At 34.8% G+C, this 16,778-nt stretch overlaps 1 protein-coding gene across 50 annotated transcripts in view; it reads left to right on the top strand.

Annotated features, from left to right (window-relative positions):
* The window catches only part of CFAP20DC (CFAP20 domain containing), a 282,882-nt gene that overhangs the window by 47,143 nt on the left and 218,961 nt on the right, over positions 1–16,778 (top strand). For 8 of the 50 annotated variants that reach the window (XM_084988754.1, XM_084988761.1, XM_084988748.1 and 5 more), the window contains exon 5: positions 2,562–2,737. The exons of the other annotated variants lie outside the window; for them this stretch is intronic. The gene's annotated coding sequence lies outside the window, so the exon portion shown is untranslated. The remainder of the gene's footprint in view (positions 1–2,561; positions 2,738–16,778) is intronic. 50 annotated transcript variants of the gene reach the window in all.

Here is a 16,778-nt window from a genome sequence, read left to right as displayed (position 1 = left end):
CTTTTCCAGATAACAGGACAACATAGAGGTAACATCTTCATTTTCTTTTGTCATCAAGTTAGCGTTTATTTACAGAGTCAAATACAGAAAACTAAGCACAGTTTTTACAATTAAGATTTATTTATGTAAATTAGTTTGATACTATGGCTGATGTTTACCCAAAAATGTATGTGTGTTGTTACCTAGGAAGAAATTAATAAGTCAACATTTTTTGGCCTCATTTATAGCAAAGCAATTTACTGTTAAATTAGTAATAGTAATTACTATTCTCTGGGTTCTCCAGAGAAACAGAACCAATACTATATGTAATTTTTCCTCCAGTTTTATTGAGATAGCACTGTATAAGTTTAAGGTATACAGCATAATGATTTGATTTCATATATCACGAAATGCTTACCGTTAAGTTTTGTGAATATCCGTCATCTCACATAGATACAACATTAAAGAAAGAGAAAAAATTTTTTTTCCTTGGCATGAGAACTCAGGGTTTGCTATCTTAACAGCTTTCATATATAACATACAGCAGTGTTGATTATATTTATTATGTTGTGTATCCCTAGTACTTATTTATTATTTTATATCTGAAAGTTTGTACCTTTTGACTACCTTCCTATAATATAAAGTATTATATAATATTTATGTTATATATGTAATCTATAATTTTTTATGTATTGCAGGTTACTAAATATTATATATATGACTTATTATAAGGATTTATCCCATCAGGTTATGGAGGCTGAGAAGCCCCACAGTCTGAGGTTGGCAAGCTAGAGATCCAGGAGAGCCCATGGTATAGTTCTAAAATCTGGGTCTAAAGGCACATGAACCAGGAGGTGGTATAAGCTTTAGTCTGACCAAGTCCAAGTCAGAGTCAGAGCCTAGTTCAAGTCCAAAGGCAGAAGACCAGTGCCCCAGTTTGAAGATAGTCAAGGAGAAAGAATTCTCCCTTCCTCTGCCTTTTCATTCTAATCTGAACTCCAACAGATTAGATGAGACCCACTCCCATCAGGGAGGGCAGTCTGCTTTACTCTACAAATTCCAATGTTCATCTCATCCAGAAGCACCCTCACTGACACACCCAGAAAAATGTTTAGCTAGATAACTGAGCATCCCATGGCCCAGTCAAGTTGACACAGTAATAGTAGACACAGTGTCCATCCCCATGTAATAGATGAATTTATTTGATTCCCGTATACTCTTAGGGATGAATATTTTCCCTACTAAAGATCAGTTATTTAGTCTAGTTTTGGATTTTAATTCTTTTTTTTTCTTTTTTTTTTTTTTTTTTTTTGCTTTTTCAGGGCTGCACTTGCGGCATGTGGGGATTCTCAGACTAGGGGTCCAGTCAAGCTACAGCTGCCGGCCTATGCCACAGCCACAGCCACACAGGATCTGAACTGCATCTGCAACTTACATGGCAACTCGAGACCCTAAACCCACTGAGTGAGGCCAGGGATCGAACCCACAACTTCATGGTTCTTAGTCAGATTCATTTCCACTTTGCCACGAAGGGAACTCCTAATTCCTTATTTTTGAATAAAATTTGTTTTGTTCTCTTTTTAATTTCAATAAGTAGTGTATTTTCATGAGAAGTTATTAACAGTCATTTATACTGCATTAAAATTGAAAACCTAAAGACATATGCCATTGGTTGTTCTGGAAGACTTTCAATTGCAGGAGAATCCTGTCTCCTAGCTAAAAAATATATTTGATAGATTATAGAGGAAACCTTTTCAGTGATGGGGCAGAGAAAGGCAGTCTGCTTTGTGCAACTATATCACTGAGTATTCTCCTCAAAATGGCATCGTGAGAATATGTAGTAAAGGTGGTAACCCTCTGCTATACCAGAAAAAAAAAAGGAAAGAAAGAAAGAAAAAAGGAATGTAGGTAGCACAGTTCTCAGGGCATGGAGGAAAAATGTTTCAAAAACAGAAAAAGGACCATTTTAAAGTGCAAAAGAAAATGAATATCCTAGCAGTGAATTAGATTATTTTTTCCCTTACAGCCTCCTGTAACCCTAATGAATAGTACCATAGCTCCACCTACTGCATAAACAGGCAAAGAGGCAAAACACTTGTGGTCAAAAAGAACCTTCTTCCCCACCCAACCCCAGGATTTTTTTTTTTTTTTTTAATCTTTTGGTTCTTTACCCAAGCAAAGTCATTGAAACTGTGTTTATTTTTTGTTCCAATCATTCTTTCTCTCCTCTTCCTACTAATTTCATGTTTCAAAGATTTACGGGTATCATTTCAAAAGCTGACATTTTAAAGAAAACATAATAGGAAATTATAATTTGATCTGGTTGAAGTGTCTGGAAATGTATCACATAAAGTAAAATTTAGGTATCTATCATACTTGAATAAAATATGTGAGACAGACCAAGAAGAGGGAAGGCAGTATTGTCATTTGATGAGGAGAAGAGCAGGGATTTTAAAGACCTGAATTCTCTCACAGTGATTTGCTTGGTGCCTTGGGCAAGTTACTCAACTTTCTTTGTGTGCTGCAGTTTCTCCATTTAAAAAAATGAGCATAATGGCATATGCCTTTTCTCTGCCTCATAGAATTCTTATCAGAATGATAGAAGATCAAGTAATGTCCCACTTATCCAACCATCATGCTTCCAGCCTCAGCCATCTGTAAAGAATCTCAGAAGCAGGCAGAAAAAGGCTTGTGAGCCACGAGAGGACTGGATGCTTTAAGAAAAGCAAAATCCATTGACTTGAGATTTTGTGTAAAAGTAAGTCAGTGATTTAAAGCTGGTGTGTGTGTGTGTGTGTGTGTGTGTGTGTGTGTGTGCGCTTCTTCCCTGTAGTTCTCCCTTTTCTGTAGTTGCCTAGGACAACGAATGGATTTTTTACAATGGAAAGCTAGGAAAGGATGGTGGAGGCAAGTAAAAATTTCTTCCTAGAAATGCATCAAGAAAGTAACCAGAGGCAAGATCTCAGAAGCCCAGCAGCATGCTAAGGCTAAAATTGAGAGTAAACAACTCTCTGAATTTCAGTTAATCCTGCTGTATTATGTATCTGTTTTTGGCCTTAACAAAAGTTTGCTAAATCATGTCAAGAATGTTCTTATACAGAGAAATTTGCCCGGCATTTAAGGAAGGGTTCCACTTTTTTAAAAAGTCTTTAAAGATTTGTGTATCATGTATGTTGAAAATGATCGTGTATGAGTTATCTTTTTTCCTACATGATGGTAGATACATTCAGTATCACTGTATTATTTTAGATATATTTTGACTTCCTCAATTAAATGGAAATTACTCCCCAAGTTTCCTTCTTTATGATTTCTGATCTGATTTAAATCACTTTCCAAATCACTGTAAACCCAAAACAAGGAGTTAGATTCTGGAAAACTGATTTTGAGGGGGAAGAAGGTATGTTTCTTAGAAAATTAAAATGTAAACTATTTTTCATTGTATTTGACTTTTTGAAAAAATCTTTCTGTTAGGGATAGAACTGGTTGGATGTTTATGTAGGTATTTTTTTATGTACCTTAAATGACTAAGCATAATATTTTCATGCAGTAAGGGCAACAAACTATATACTTCATATTTAAATGCTTTCATATAACATCTTCATGAAAATATGTACTAAATTTATAAACAAATCTCAAAATAATTTCTAAAAGTTATTTTCTGATGGAAGCAGCATCCCCAGTGACCTTTCCCTTCTTCTGAGAAGAGAAAAATCTTCTGAGAATTCAGCTGAAGTTAGTGTAGATCAGGGCTTCTCAAACTAATTGAAGTACGAGGTATTTTTTTTTCACCTTTTTTCTTTTATTTTAATTTCCTGTTTGTCTAAGACCAATATGTTGACTGACTATACATAGTACCAGTGCGTAGTTAGGGCTATGTGCTAATTATGTGCCTTTGATGACCCCTAAACTAGTCTATATCCTGTCCAACTTGATGACTCCAGTGTTTGCATACTTGGATGTCACAGCAATGTCAAGTTGCTATGTAAGTTTCTGAATACTTTCTCTCTTGGTCATGGACTGATAATTTGCTTATAGGCAAGCATCTTAAAATAGCACTCAACAGATTAGTGATTAACCACACACATCCTGGAACCATATTTCTGGATTTGAATTCCAGCTTTGCCATTTGCTGACAGTGAAACCCCAGGCACATCGTTTAACTTCTCTGTGACTCAGGCTCCGAATTGGTGCAATGGGGATAACAACACTAGCTCATCCCATAGGGTTGCCATAAGCATTATATGACTAAAGCATTATAGTCTTTTAGTAGCTTAATAGTTTGCTTACTATGTGTTTAGCACATAGTAATATTAGCAGCAGTGATAGTGTTAGTAAAGCAGCCATGCTGAATTTTGAACCTATTTGAAATTTCCATCTTTTGCCAATTAATCTACAATAATTTTTGAAATCTAATTTACTTATTAAAGCTTGTATTTTAAGCAAATCTAGACCATGAAAGTAAGTAATCTAAGTCAAAGGTATTATTTTGGGAGGATATGATTAGTTCATTCATCATGAATAAATGATTTAAATATTAAGTACTATTAGATATTTAATGAATATGTATTGAACACACCTTTATTCAACCTCTATTGGACATCATTACTTCCCAAGGAGGGTAAGCCCTTTGTCATGGAGCTTCTGTTGAGGTCACAGCTTAAGAAATCTGGCTGGAGATGGCTGTATCTGTTTTCTTAGTCACAAAGATGTTATTTTTAGTTCCTTAGTTTGAACTATTTTATTTGGTCTTGAAAACATTTGTTGGCAAGCTTGGTCGTGTAAAGACAAAAGCAAATGCTAGTAGCTCTCTGAGTTATTTTTGATGAAATATCACTAATAGTTTTGCATTAGTAATGTGCCATTGCCCATGATGAGTTATCTTCTTTAGTAGGTAACTACTGATGTTTCTTCTGGGAGAACTGATGAATATTTGTTTCTTAAAGAAATGACTATAAATGGTTGAGGATTTAGGCACAATTGGGCTTGATACAGTATAGTCCAGAAGGTGTAGAAAATATTATAAGTGCCTTCCTTTGGAAAAACAAACAGCCAAAAAAAAAAAGACACTTATCCATTCATCTGTTTGCGATTGTGTGCCTACATAATTTTTTCTTCTTACATTCACTTGATAAATACTAATTAGTGCCTACCAATTATGGTTCTAGGTGCTGGGAATATTTTCAGTGATCAAGGGAGATAAATCCTTGTCCTCCTGAAGTTTACATTATAGTAGGGAGGCAGAAAAAAAAAGGACATTCTTTTTAAATAAAGCAAAATAAAATAAGGTAAGTGTTAAGGAGTAAATACATGGAGTAATAAGAAAGTACATTGAAAGGTCTACTTTAGGAAAAATGGTCAGGATAAGCACTTCTTAGGGAGTAGCAGTTGAACAGAGACCCAAAGGGCAAGAGAAGGCAAGCCTTGTGAAGAGCTAAGAAAATTCCAGCAGGAAAACTGATGTTTACTCTGTGCAGTGCCTTGTTCTAGGCACATCCAAGAACTCATCAGTAGTGGTAGTTGCTATGTCTTTTCTCCAGCTGTTGATAACCTGCGGTGGAAGAATATAGCAGTCACTGTCAAAACAAAAAACGAAAAACAAAAACACTGGTCATTTCTACTGTAATATACTATGCCGGTATTTTTGCCTCTTTGGAGTTGTTCATTTCTTCATCAGCTACCACATCCAACCAGGACCTCTCTGAGGGCTGATCAGGGCTGAGTTCAGAGTTCCCAAGGCATTGTGAGAGCACAAAATGCGTTCCATGAGTTCCTGACTTTATTACATGCTATCCATCAGTACAGTGCAGGCACCTCTCAGGCATTTAATTCTGTTGAGAGTTTTTCTTGATACAAATTACTTTCATTTACTGTAATTTTTATACATTATCCACAGGATTAGCTGGTTTTGAAACTCTTAACTAACACCCTTCTCAGAAGTCAAAATGCTTTCCATTTCTGCTGTATCTCATTCCTTGCCTTGTCCTTGCTAATAATGAATCAAAAAATTGTTTATTTCTTATTCTGATCCAAATGAATTTATATATGGTATGCATTAATTCAAAATTTTTTCTCTTGGTCCAAAAATCCTATTGCTATTTGAAATTTGTACATGAACAGTAGAAATCAATTTCCTTCCATTATTGAAAAATAATCATCTTTTTGTTAAATATAATGTAAGTTTTGAATTATTTTTTGAAAGTATGCTGGTGAAATGTTTCTTTTTGATTTGTATGTTAATTTTTATGGGTTTATTATGGAACAGAGATTTAAATTACAAAATTTTATCTTTCTTGAGAGGATACCTTCCTAGAAAAGTTCATTAATGAATCTTGAAAACTTTGGTCATGAGCTACTTACAATGTCCTCTTTACATACTTCATTGATACTGAATACCTCTTACAGACAGGATATGAGTAATGCTGTATCTAGTGAAATTCCAGGAAGAATTTCAAGTGTAATCATCATTAGCAAAAATTCTAAAAGCAGAATGTTGTTACTCAGTACTTTAGCATCCTTGCTATTTTAATTCTATGTATTTGCTTTATTTACATAAGATGTGCTGTTAACTTGCAGATCTAATGCCAATTAGAATAGAATGATCTGGATTCTATGCGTCGTATACATCATCAACTAGATTTTTTAACTAGTCTCAATTTTAGTAACAGTAAATCTATAAAAGGAAAAAATAAATATGTGAATTTCAATTTTTAATGTATTTGAGTGATAAAAGACTTTAAAATGTTCACTGACCTTTTATCCATGACTTTCCTGACTTAAGCATTTTATCATTAATTTTGCATCTTGTTAAAATGTAATACACTAACTTCATATCCTATTATCTAAGTTGAAAAATAGTGGTTTTAAAAGCACAGTATGTAAATATTTTAGGAATAATAACTATTTGAAAAGTTTACTAAAACTTCTGGAAGAAGACATTATAACATTTAAAACTATAGGTATTGATGTTCTCTTGGCTAATTATTTTTTTCAGGCTTCCATTTGCAAACTAATAATAATAAAAAAAACTTACTAAGGTGGGAAGTACTGTTTAAATGAAAAATAATGATTCAGAAACAATAAAAGTGGGAGAAAATTTAGAGGATGTCTAAATATTGTATGTTTATATTCCCCCTTTAGGACCATCGGAAAGTACAGAAATATAATAGTAAATAATTAAATGCACTGATTCTCAGGTCTAGTATATATAATAATCATCTATCAGGCTTTTAATGTGTGTTTGGTGGGGGGGTGATAGTCCCAGAATCTCAATGGGGTGTTCAGTGATGGAATTCCATTTTGACACCAACTTCCAGAGTGAGCAGTAGACCCTACTAGAATGGCTAAAAAATAAAAAGACTAATAGCACCAAGTGTTTCTGAGGATGTGGAGCAAACGGAATTCTCATAAATTACCCATGGAGTATAAAGTGGTATAGCCAATTTGGGAAAGAGTTTGGAAGTTTCTTGTAAAATTAAACATACCTTTATCTACTATAATTCACCAGTTCCACACCTAGATATTCACCCCCCCCAAAAAAAATTAGAGCATATGGCCACAAAAGATTTGTACTAGAGTCTTCATAGCAACGTTAGTAGTCTAAAACTGAAAATAACTCAAATGTCCATCAAACAGATGGAGAATGGATAAACAAATTGTGATAATACTTTTTTGTTTTGGTTTTGTTTCGTTTCTTATTACTTAATGAATTTTTTTAAGTTTTGATAGAATTTGTCTTTAAAACATCTGGACCTGATGTTTCTTGGTGGGTGGATTTTTGACCATAGATAACAATTGTTTAGTGGTTATAGCTGTTTTTAGGTTTCCTATTTACTCTTGAGTCAAATTTTGTAACTATAGTATTCTAGAATAGTGTCAGATTGTTTCAAATTCAATAGCATAGAGTTATGAAAGTTATATGAAGCTTATATAGAAATATAGTGTACATTATATATAGAAAAATATGTACAAAATTGTATGCTTTGTTGTATCTGTACAATGTTGATATTGTACTTTTATGTCAAATATTATATATTTTTCTTATCTAGTCATTTCAGAAGCTTTCTATTTCATTGGTCTCTTTAGAAAATTAGATTTTTTGCTCTAGTTGATACTTAATTTTCTATTTTAATTATTCTCTTAATTTTTACCTTCTTTCTACTTTCATGTGTATATTCTTGCCCGACTTTTTGAGTTGAATATTTAACTCAAAAAGCTTAATCTTATGAAATTTCCTGGTGGTACAGTAGTTTAAGTATCTACTGTTATCACTACTGTGGTACTGGTCCCTGCTCTGGCACATTTCGATTCTTGGACTGGAACTTCTGTGTGTTATGGACAAGCCAAAAAGATAAAGAAAAGAAGCAGCTCAATCTTACTTTTCTATGAGCAGTTTAAGGCTATGCATTTAGTTGCATATCAGCTTTTTACATGTAGTATTTGAAATCTAATCTTGGCTAGTTTGGAAATTATGTTTCATTTCTATTCTTTTAGTGGTTATCTTTAAATTTATAACATTCATATTTGATGTAACAGTGTTGCAAATAAATAGCTCATCCCCTTACAAAACAAGAGAAATCTTTTACTCTGTTTGCACCCACCCATCTCATTTCTTCATTATCTCTCAGAACTCCATTTTAAGTAATTTCCTTAGATTATTAGTTTTTTTCATTTTTAAAGTGTCAGTAAAATGTAGTTGATAGACAATGTTGTGATAATTTCTGCTTTATGAAAGTGATTCAGCTATGCATACATCTATACTTTTCCAGTTTCTTTTCCCACATAGACTATCGTAGAATATTGGGTAGAGTTCCCTGAGCTATACAGCAGGTCCCCATTGGCTAATCATTCCAATACCACAGTGTGCCTGTGCCAATCCCAAACTCCTAGTCCATCCCACCCTCCACCTGTCCCTTTTGATAACCTTAGTTTGTTTTCAAAGTCTGAGTCTGTTTCTGTTCTGCACATAAGTTCATTTTTATTATTATTTTTAAGATTCCACATAAAAGTGATAGCATGATGTTTGTCTTTCACTGTGTGACTAACTTAATATGAAAATCTCTAGGTCCATCTGTATTGCCGCAAATGGCATTATTTCATTCTTTTATATGGCTGGGTAATATTCCATTGTATTTATGTACCACATGTTCTTAGGCATTCCTCTGTCACTGGACATTTATGTTGATTCCTTATCTGGCATTTTGAATATTGCCGCAGTGAATATTGGGGTGCATCTGTCTTCTTGGATTATGGTTTTCTCTGTATGGATGCCCAGTAGTGGGATTGCTGGATTACATGCTAGTTCTACTGTCATTTTTTGAGGAATCTTCATACTATTTTCCATAGTGGTACCAATGTGCATTCTCACCAAAGTGTTAGAGAGTTTCCTTTTCTCTGCACAATCTCCAACACTTATTGTTTATAGACTTTTTGATGAGGGCCATTCTGGTTGGTATAAAGTGGCACCTCATTGTAGTTTTGATTTGCATTTCTCTAATAATGAGAGATGTTAAGTATTTTTCCATGTGTTTTTTGGCCATCTGTCTGTCTTCTTTGGAGAAATGTCTATTTAGATCTTATGCCCATTTTTGATTAGGTTGTTTGTTTTTGATATTGAGCTGCAGTAGGTATTTGTATATTTTGGAGATTAATCCCTTGTCAGTTGCTTCATTCATAAATATTTTCTCCCATTCTGTGGGTTGTATTCATGGTTTCCTTTGCTGTGTAAAAGCTTGTACGTTTAATTAGGTCCCATTTATTTATTTTTGTTTTTATTTTCATTACTCTGAGGTGGATCTGAGAAGATATTGCTGAAGTTTATGTAAGAGAGTGTTCAGCCTGTTTTCATCTAAGAGTTTTATAGTCTCTAGTCTTATGTTTAGGCCTTTAATCCATTTTCATCCAATTTGATTCTTTTACATGTAGCTGTCTACTTTTCCAAGCACCACTCATTGAAGAGACTTGTCTTTTCTCCATTGTATATTCTTTCCTCCTTTGTCATAGATTAATTTACCATAGGTGCTTGGGTTTATTTCTGGGCTTTCTGTCCTATTCCATTGATCTATATTTATGTTTTTGTGCCAGCACCTTACTATTTAGATGACTGTAGCTTGGTTGTGTTGTCTGAAGTCTGGAATCCTGATTCCTCCAGCTCCATTTTTCTTTCTCAGGATTGCTTTGGCTACTTGGGGTCTTTGTCTCTCCATACACATTTTAAAATAATTTGTTCTAGCTCTGTGAAAACTGCCAGAAAAGTACCAAATTCAATTTGATAGAGACTGCATTGAACCTGTAGATTGGCTTGGGTAGTATAGTCCTTTCGGCAGTATTGATTCTTCCAATATTTTAAAGTTTGTTTGGAAGTACAAAAGACCCAGAATAGCCAAAGACATCCTGAAGAAGAAAAATGGAGCTGGAGGAATCAGGCTCCCAGACTTCACACTGTACTACAAAGCAATAGTCATCAAAACTGCGTGGTATTGGCACAAAGACAGACATATAGATCAGTGGAACAGGATAGAAAGCCCAGAATTAGACCCATGCACTTACAGCCAACTAATCTATGACAAAGGAAGCAAGACTATACAATGGAGAACGGACAGCTTGTTCAATCAGTGGTGCTGGGAAAACTGGACAGCCACATGAAAAAGAATGAAATTAGAACACTCCCTAACACCATGCACAAAAATCAACTCAAAATGGATTAAAGACCTAGATATAAGACTAGAAACTATCAAACTCCTAGAGGAAAACATAGGCCAAACACTCTCTGACATAAACGACAGCAACATCTTCTCAGATCTACCTATCAGAGTATTGACAATAAAAAGAAAAATAAACAAATGGGACCTACTCAGACTTCAAAGTTTCTGCACAGCAAAGGAAATCCTAAACAACACAAAAAGACAACCCACAGAATGGGAGAAAATCTTTGCAAATGAATCGACTGACAAGGGATTAATCTCCAAAATTTATAAACACCTTCTGCAGCTCCATACCAAAAAAACAAAAAACCCCATCAAAAAATGGGCAGAAGATCTAAACAGACAGTTCTCCAAAAAAGACATATAGATGGCCGAGAAACTCATGAAAAGATGTTCAGCGTCACTCATTATTAGAGAAATGCAAATCAAAACCACTATGAGGTACCACCTTACACCAGCCAGAATGGCCATCATCCAAAAGTCTACAAACAAGAAGTGCTGGAGAGGGTGTGAAGAAAAACAAACCCTAGTACACTGTTGGTGGGATTGTAAATTGGTGCAACCACTGTGGAAAGCAGTATGGAGATTCCTCAGAAAACTAAACGTAGAACTACCATTTGACCCAGTAATCCCACTCCTGGGCATCTATCCAGAGAAAACCATAACTCGCAAAGACACATGTACTCCAGTGTTCATTGCAGCACTATTTGCAATAGCCAAGACATGGAAACAACCTAAATGTCCATCGACAGAGGATTGGATCCAGAAGAGGTGGTACATATACTCAACGGAATATTACTCAGCCATCAAAAAGAACGAAATACCAGCATTTTTAGCAACATGGATGGACCTAGAAACTATCATGCTAAGTGAAGTCAGCCATACAATGAGACACCAACATCCAATGCTTTCACTGACATGTGGAATCTGAAAAAAGGACAGATGGAACTTCTTTGCAGAACAGATGCTTACTCACAGAAATTGAAAAACTTATGGTCTCTGGAGGAGACAGTTTGGGGGGTGGGGGGATGTGCTTGGACTATGGGATGGAAATCCTGTAAAATCAGATTGTTATGATCATTATACAACTACAGATGTGATAAATTCATTTGAGTAATAAAAAAAATGAAAAAAAAACAAAAACAAAAAAAACAAATGAAAACTAAAAAGAGAATCGCCATGTCATCCAGAAAAAAAAAAAAAACATGTATATCTTTCCATCTGTTTTATCATCTTTGATTTCTTTCATCAGTGTCTTATAATTTTCAGAGGACAGGTCTTTCTTCTCTTTAGGTAGGTTTATTCCTAGGTCATTTCCCTAATTTCTCTTTCTGATCTCTCATTGTTAGTATATAGAAATGCAAGATATTTATGTTTATTAATTTTGTATCCTGCAATGTTAGCAGAATCACTGATGAGCTCTAACAGTTTTCTGGTAGCATCTTTAGGATTTTCTGCAAATAGTGGTAATTTTACTACTTCTTCAATTTGGATTCCTTTTATTTGTTTTTCCTTTCTGATTGCCGTGGTTGGAACTTCCAAAAGTATGTTGAATAAAAGTAGTGAAAATGGACGTCCTTGTCTTGTTCCTGATCATAGTGGAAATTCATTTTTTCACCATTGAGTATATATAGGTTTGTCGTAAATGGTCTTTATTATGTTGAGCTAGGTTCCCTGTGTGCCAACTTTCTGGAGGTTTTTTTATCAGAAATGGATTTATTCATAACCTTTTTCTGCATATATTTGAGATGACTCATATGGGTTTTATTCTTCAGTTTGTTAACATGTTATATCATACAGATTGACTTTCAGATATTGGAAAATCCTTGTATCCCTAGGATAAATCCCACATGATTATGGTGTATGAATGATCCTTTTCATGCCCTGCTCAATTCAGTTTGCTAGTGTTTTGTTGAGAGTTTTTGCATCTTCACTTATCAATGATACTGGCCTGTAATTTTCTTTTTTGTGGTATATTTGTCTGGTTTTGCTATCAGGGTGATGGCAGCCTCATAGAATGAGTTCATACGTTTTCCTTCCTCTGCAGGTTTTTGGAATAGTTTCAGAATTGTAGAAGTTAGCTCTTCTCTAAGTGTCTGGTAGAATTCACCTGTGAAGCCATCCAGTCCTAGAATTTTGTTTATTGGAAGTTTTTTAATCACAGTTTTAATTTCATTACTTGTAATTCTTCTGTTCATCTTTTCTGTTTCTTCCTGGTTCAGTCTTGGAAGTTTGTACCTTTGTGAGAATTTGTCCATTTCTTCTAGGTTGTTCATTTTATTGGCATTTAGTTTGTAGTAGTCTCTTATGATCCTTTGTATTTCTGTGATGTCTGTTGTAACGTTTCCTTTTTCATTTCTAATTGTGTTGATTTGAGCCTTCTCTCTTTTTTTCTTGATGAGTCTGGCTAAAGACTTATCAGTTTTGTTGATCTTTTAAAGAACTAGCTTTTAGTTTCATTGATTTTTCCGTCATTTTCTTCCATTCTATTTTATTTATTTCTGCTCTGATCTTTTTTTTTTTTTTTCCCGCTGTGCAGCATGGGGATCAAGTTATCCTTACATGTATACATTTTTTCCCCCACCCTTTGTTCTGTTGCAGTATGAGTATCTAGACATAGTTCTCAATGCTGCTCAGCAGGATCTCCTTGTGAATCTATTCTAAGTTGTATCTGATAAGCCCAAGTTCCCGATCCCTCCCACTCCCTCCCTCTCCTGTTGGGCAGCCGCAAGTCTATTTTCCAAGTCCATGATTTTCTTTTCTGTGGAGATGTTCATTTGTGCTGGATATTAGATTCCAGTTATAAGTGATATCATATGGTATTTGTCTTTGTACTCATTTCACTCAGTATGAGAGTCTCTATTTCCATCCATGTTGCTGCAAATGGCTTCATTTTGTTCTTTTTTTATGGCTGAGTAGTATTCCATTGTGTATATATACCACCTCTTCCGAATCCAGTCATCTGTCAATGGACATTTGGGTTGTTTCCATGTCCTGGCTATTGTGAATAGTGCTGCAATGAACATGCAGGTGCATGTGTCTCTTTTAAGTAGAGTTTTGTCCGGATAGATGCCCAAGAGTGGGATTGCGGGGTCATATGGAAGTTCTATGTATAGATTTCTAAGGTATCTCCAAACTGTTCTCCATAGTGGCTGTACCAGTTTACATTCCCCCCAACAGTGCAGGAGAGTTCCCTTTTCTCCACAGCCCCTCCAGCACTTGTTATTTGTGGACTTATTAATGATGGCCATTCTGACTGGTGTGAGGTGGTATCTCATGGTAGTTTTGATTTGCATTTCTCTTATAATCAGCGATGTTGTCTGCTCTGATCTTTATGATTTCTTTCTCTCTACTAAGTTTGGATTTTCTTTGTTCCTTCTCTAGTTGCTTTAGGTGTAAGGTTAGGTTGTTTATTTGAGATTTTTCTTGTTTCCAGGTAGGCTTGTGTTGCTGCAAACTGCTCTCTTAGATCTGTTTTTCCTGCATGCCATATAGTTTGGATCATGGCGTTTTCATTTTCATTTATCTCTAGATATTGTTTGATTTCCTCTTTGATTTTTTTAGTGATCCATTGGCTGTTTAGTGGTATATTGTTCAGTCTCCACATGTTTGTGTTTTTTGCAGTTTTTTTTTTCTTGTAGTTGATTTCTAGTTTTATCATATTATGGTTGTACAAAATATTTGATATGATTTCAGTTTTAAATTTATGAAGGCTTGACTTGTTTCCCAGAATGTGATCTATCCTAGAGAATGTTCCATGTGCACTTGAAAATAATGTGTATTCTGCTATTTCCAGATGAAATGTTCTATAAATATCTACTAAGTCCATCTAGTCTCATGCATCATTTAAGGCCTGGGTTTCCTTGTTGATTTTCTGTCTGGATGATCTGAACATTGCTGTAAGCGAGGTGTTAAAGTTTCCACTATTACTGTGTTATTGTTTATTTCTTCTTTTTTGATTATTAGCAGTTGCCTTGTATATTGAGGTGCTCCTGCATTGTATGCATATACATTTACAGTTGTTACATCTTCAGCTTGGATTGATCCCTGGATAATTATGTAATGTCCTTCTTTGTCTCTTGTAAGAGTTTTTATTTTAAAATTGGGTTGTGATGATGGTTGTACAACTAAATGTGATAAATTCATTGAGTAATATTAAAAAAATAAAAGTTTTCTAAATAAAAAAGTGTATTTTGTCTAATATTAGAATTGCTACTCCAGCTTTCTTTTTATTTACATTTGCATGGAATATTTTCTTCCATCCTCTCACTTTTAATTTATATCTGACCCCAGAACTAAAGTGGCTCCCCTATAGGCAGTATATATATGGGTCATGTTTTTGTATCCATCCAGTCAGTTATGTCTTTGGGTTGGAGAATTTAGGCTACTTGCATTTAAGGTAATATTCTAGTTTGTAGAGATACAAAGAGGAATAAGATATAATTTCTTTCCTTAGGGAGTTCATAACTATCAGAGAGAATGATAGTAGAACAAATAGAATCAGTAGAAACAGTAATAGAAATATATGTAATTGCTGTTGAGCCTTATGGAATAAGTAATAACTCACAAAAGGTAATGAGGAGGGCATTTTAGGACAAGAGCAAAATATATACTAGTGGGGTGTATTGGTTTGGTTAGGAGTGGGTGACAAAATGGTGACAGAAAAATCTGTAAAATAGGCACAGGTTTTTGGACTTTATTCTGTAGGCAAGGGGATCATTGTTTTTCTAATTTAGGAAGATAACATTAGTGGTTATCTTCTGAAGACATATTAAGTTGCTGAGAGAAAAACTAGAAGCAGTGAGTCAAGTTAGTAGGCTTTTGCTGTCAGTCAGGGAAGTGATAATGGATTTTTGAAAAGCAAGAGTAGAAGTGAAGATGAAGAGGAAGTTGCTGTGGATTTAAAAAATGGGGGTTCTAAGAGAAAACTTAAGAGTTAGTATAAATGGAGAATGGGAAACCAAAATTTATTAAGCACTGCCACCATGCTAGGCTATTACCAACAGGTGCCCTTAATTCTCACAACTCTGGAAGATAGGTGATAATTTATAAATGAGAAAACAGGTTCAGAGAAGTTCATGTATAGACCAGCGTCACACCTGAGGAGCCATAACATAACCTAGGGTTATCCAACTCCCAAGCTCATTTTTCTTTCTACTCTGTTCATTGCTTCTCTCTGGGATTTATTTTTTACTTTTAATTGTTTTTTTTTTTCCCATGAAAGTGTGCCTCATATTGTAGTTTTATAAAGTAAAATGATGAGCTATTCAAGAGTTTCTAAATAACTGTAATTTGAAGCTTAAAATTACTTCTTAACTATAAGCTAATTAAATCTTGTGAGTCCAGCCCTTCTTAAGCTGAAAACGATTTGGCACCTCCTTCTATGTCATTAGGCTACATCTATCTTTTCAATGTGACAATTGTGCACCCTGCGTTTTGTATTAGTGTCAACATGTAGTTGGTGAGGCTGTAGAGCTAAAGGTAATAATTATTTCCAGACCCTCTGGTGAAATTTATCAGAAATGAATTCAGAAGCTGTACCCTCATCCCTAAGCTAGTTCACAGTTCAGAAAACAGTGATCACTCAGGAATGTCTAACAAATACAGTGCCACCCAAAATTGAAGAAATAGGAAGCCAGCAACAATTATTGATGGTTTTTTGCAGGAGAAGTTCTTTTGGGCCTTTCAAATGAAAAGTTTTATGTAAGTAAGTGGAGGAGATCTGATGATGATAAGCAGGCTGAAATACTATCTCCTGCTTTTTCTGTCGAGTGGATGCTTCCTTTCCTCCCCAACCAAACTCACAAACATTTTCCCCCTTTTTCCCTTTAAAGACTAATGATGGAAATTAAAGGAACACTGAGAGGCAGTTGTGGAGTTCAGAAATAGTCTGAACCCTAGTTCTGCATTTGAACCATGGTTCTGACACTCCTTAGCCCTGTGATCCTAGGCAATTTGCTTACTGTCCCTGTGCCTCAGTTTCTTGATCTATAACATGGGAATAATAAGACACATTTCATGGGCTTATTTGAAGATTGAACAATATGGGTAAACTTAGAACAATGTCTGGTACAGAATAAGTCCTATATAAATGTTTAT

The sequence above is a fragment of the Sus scrofa genome, chromosome 13 (assembly GCF_054392235.1).
Source record: "Sus scrofa isolate SSC_HxYL_T2T_F1_AM1 chromosome 13, Sscrofa_HxYL_maternal_Yorkshire_Landrace_v2.0, whole genome shotgun sequence".
Lineage (NCBI taxonomy): Eukaryota > Metazoa > Chordata > Mammalia > Artiodactyla > Suidae > Sus > Sus scrofa.
The sequence above is the reverse complement of the archived record's forward strand: the minus strand, read 5'-3'. Positions and strand labels throughout refer to the sequence as shown.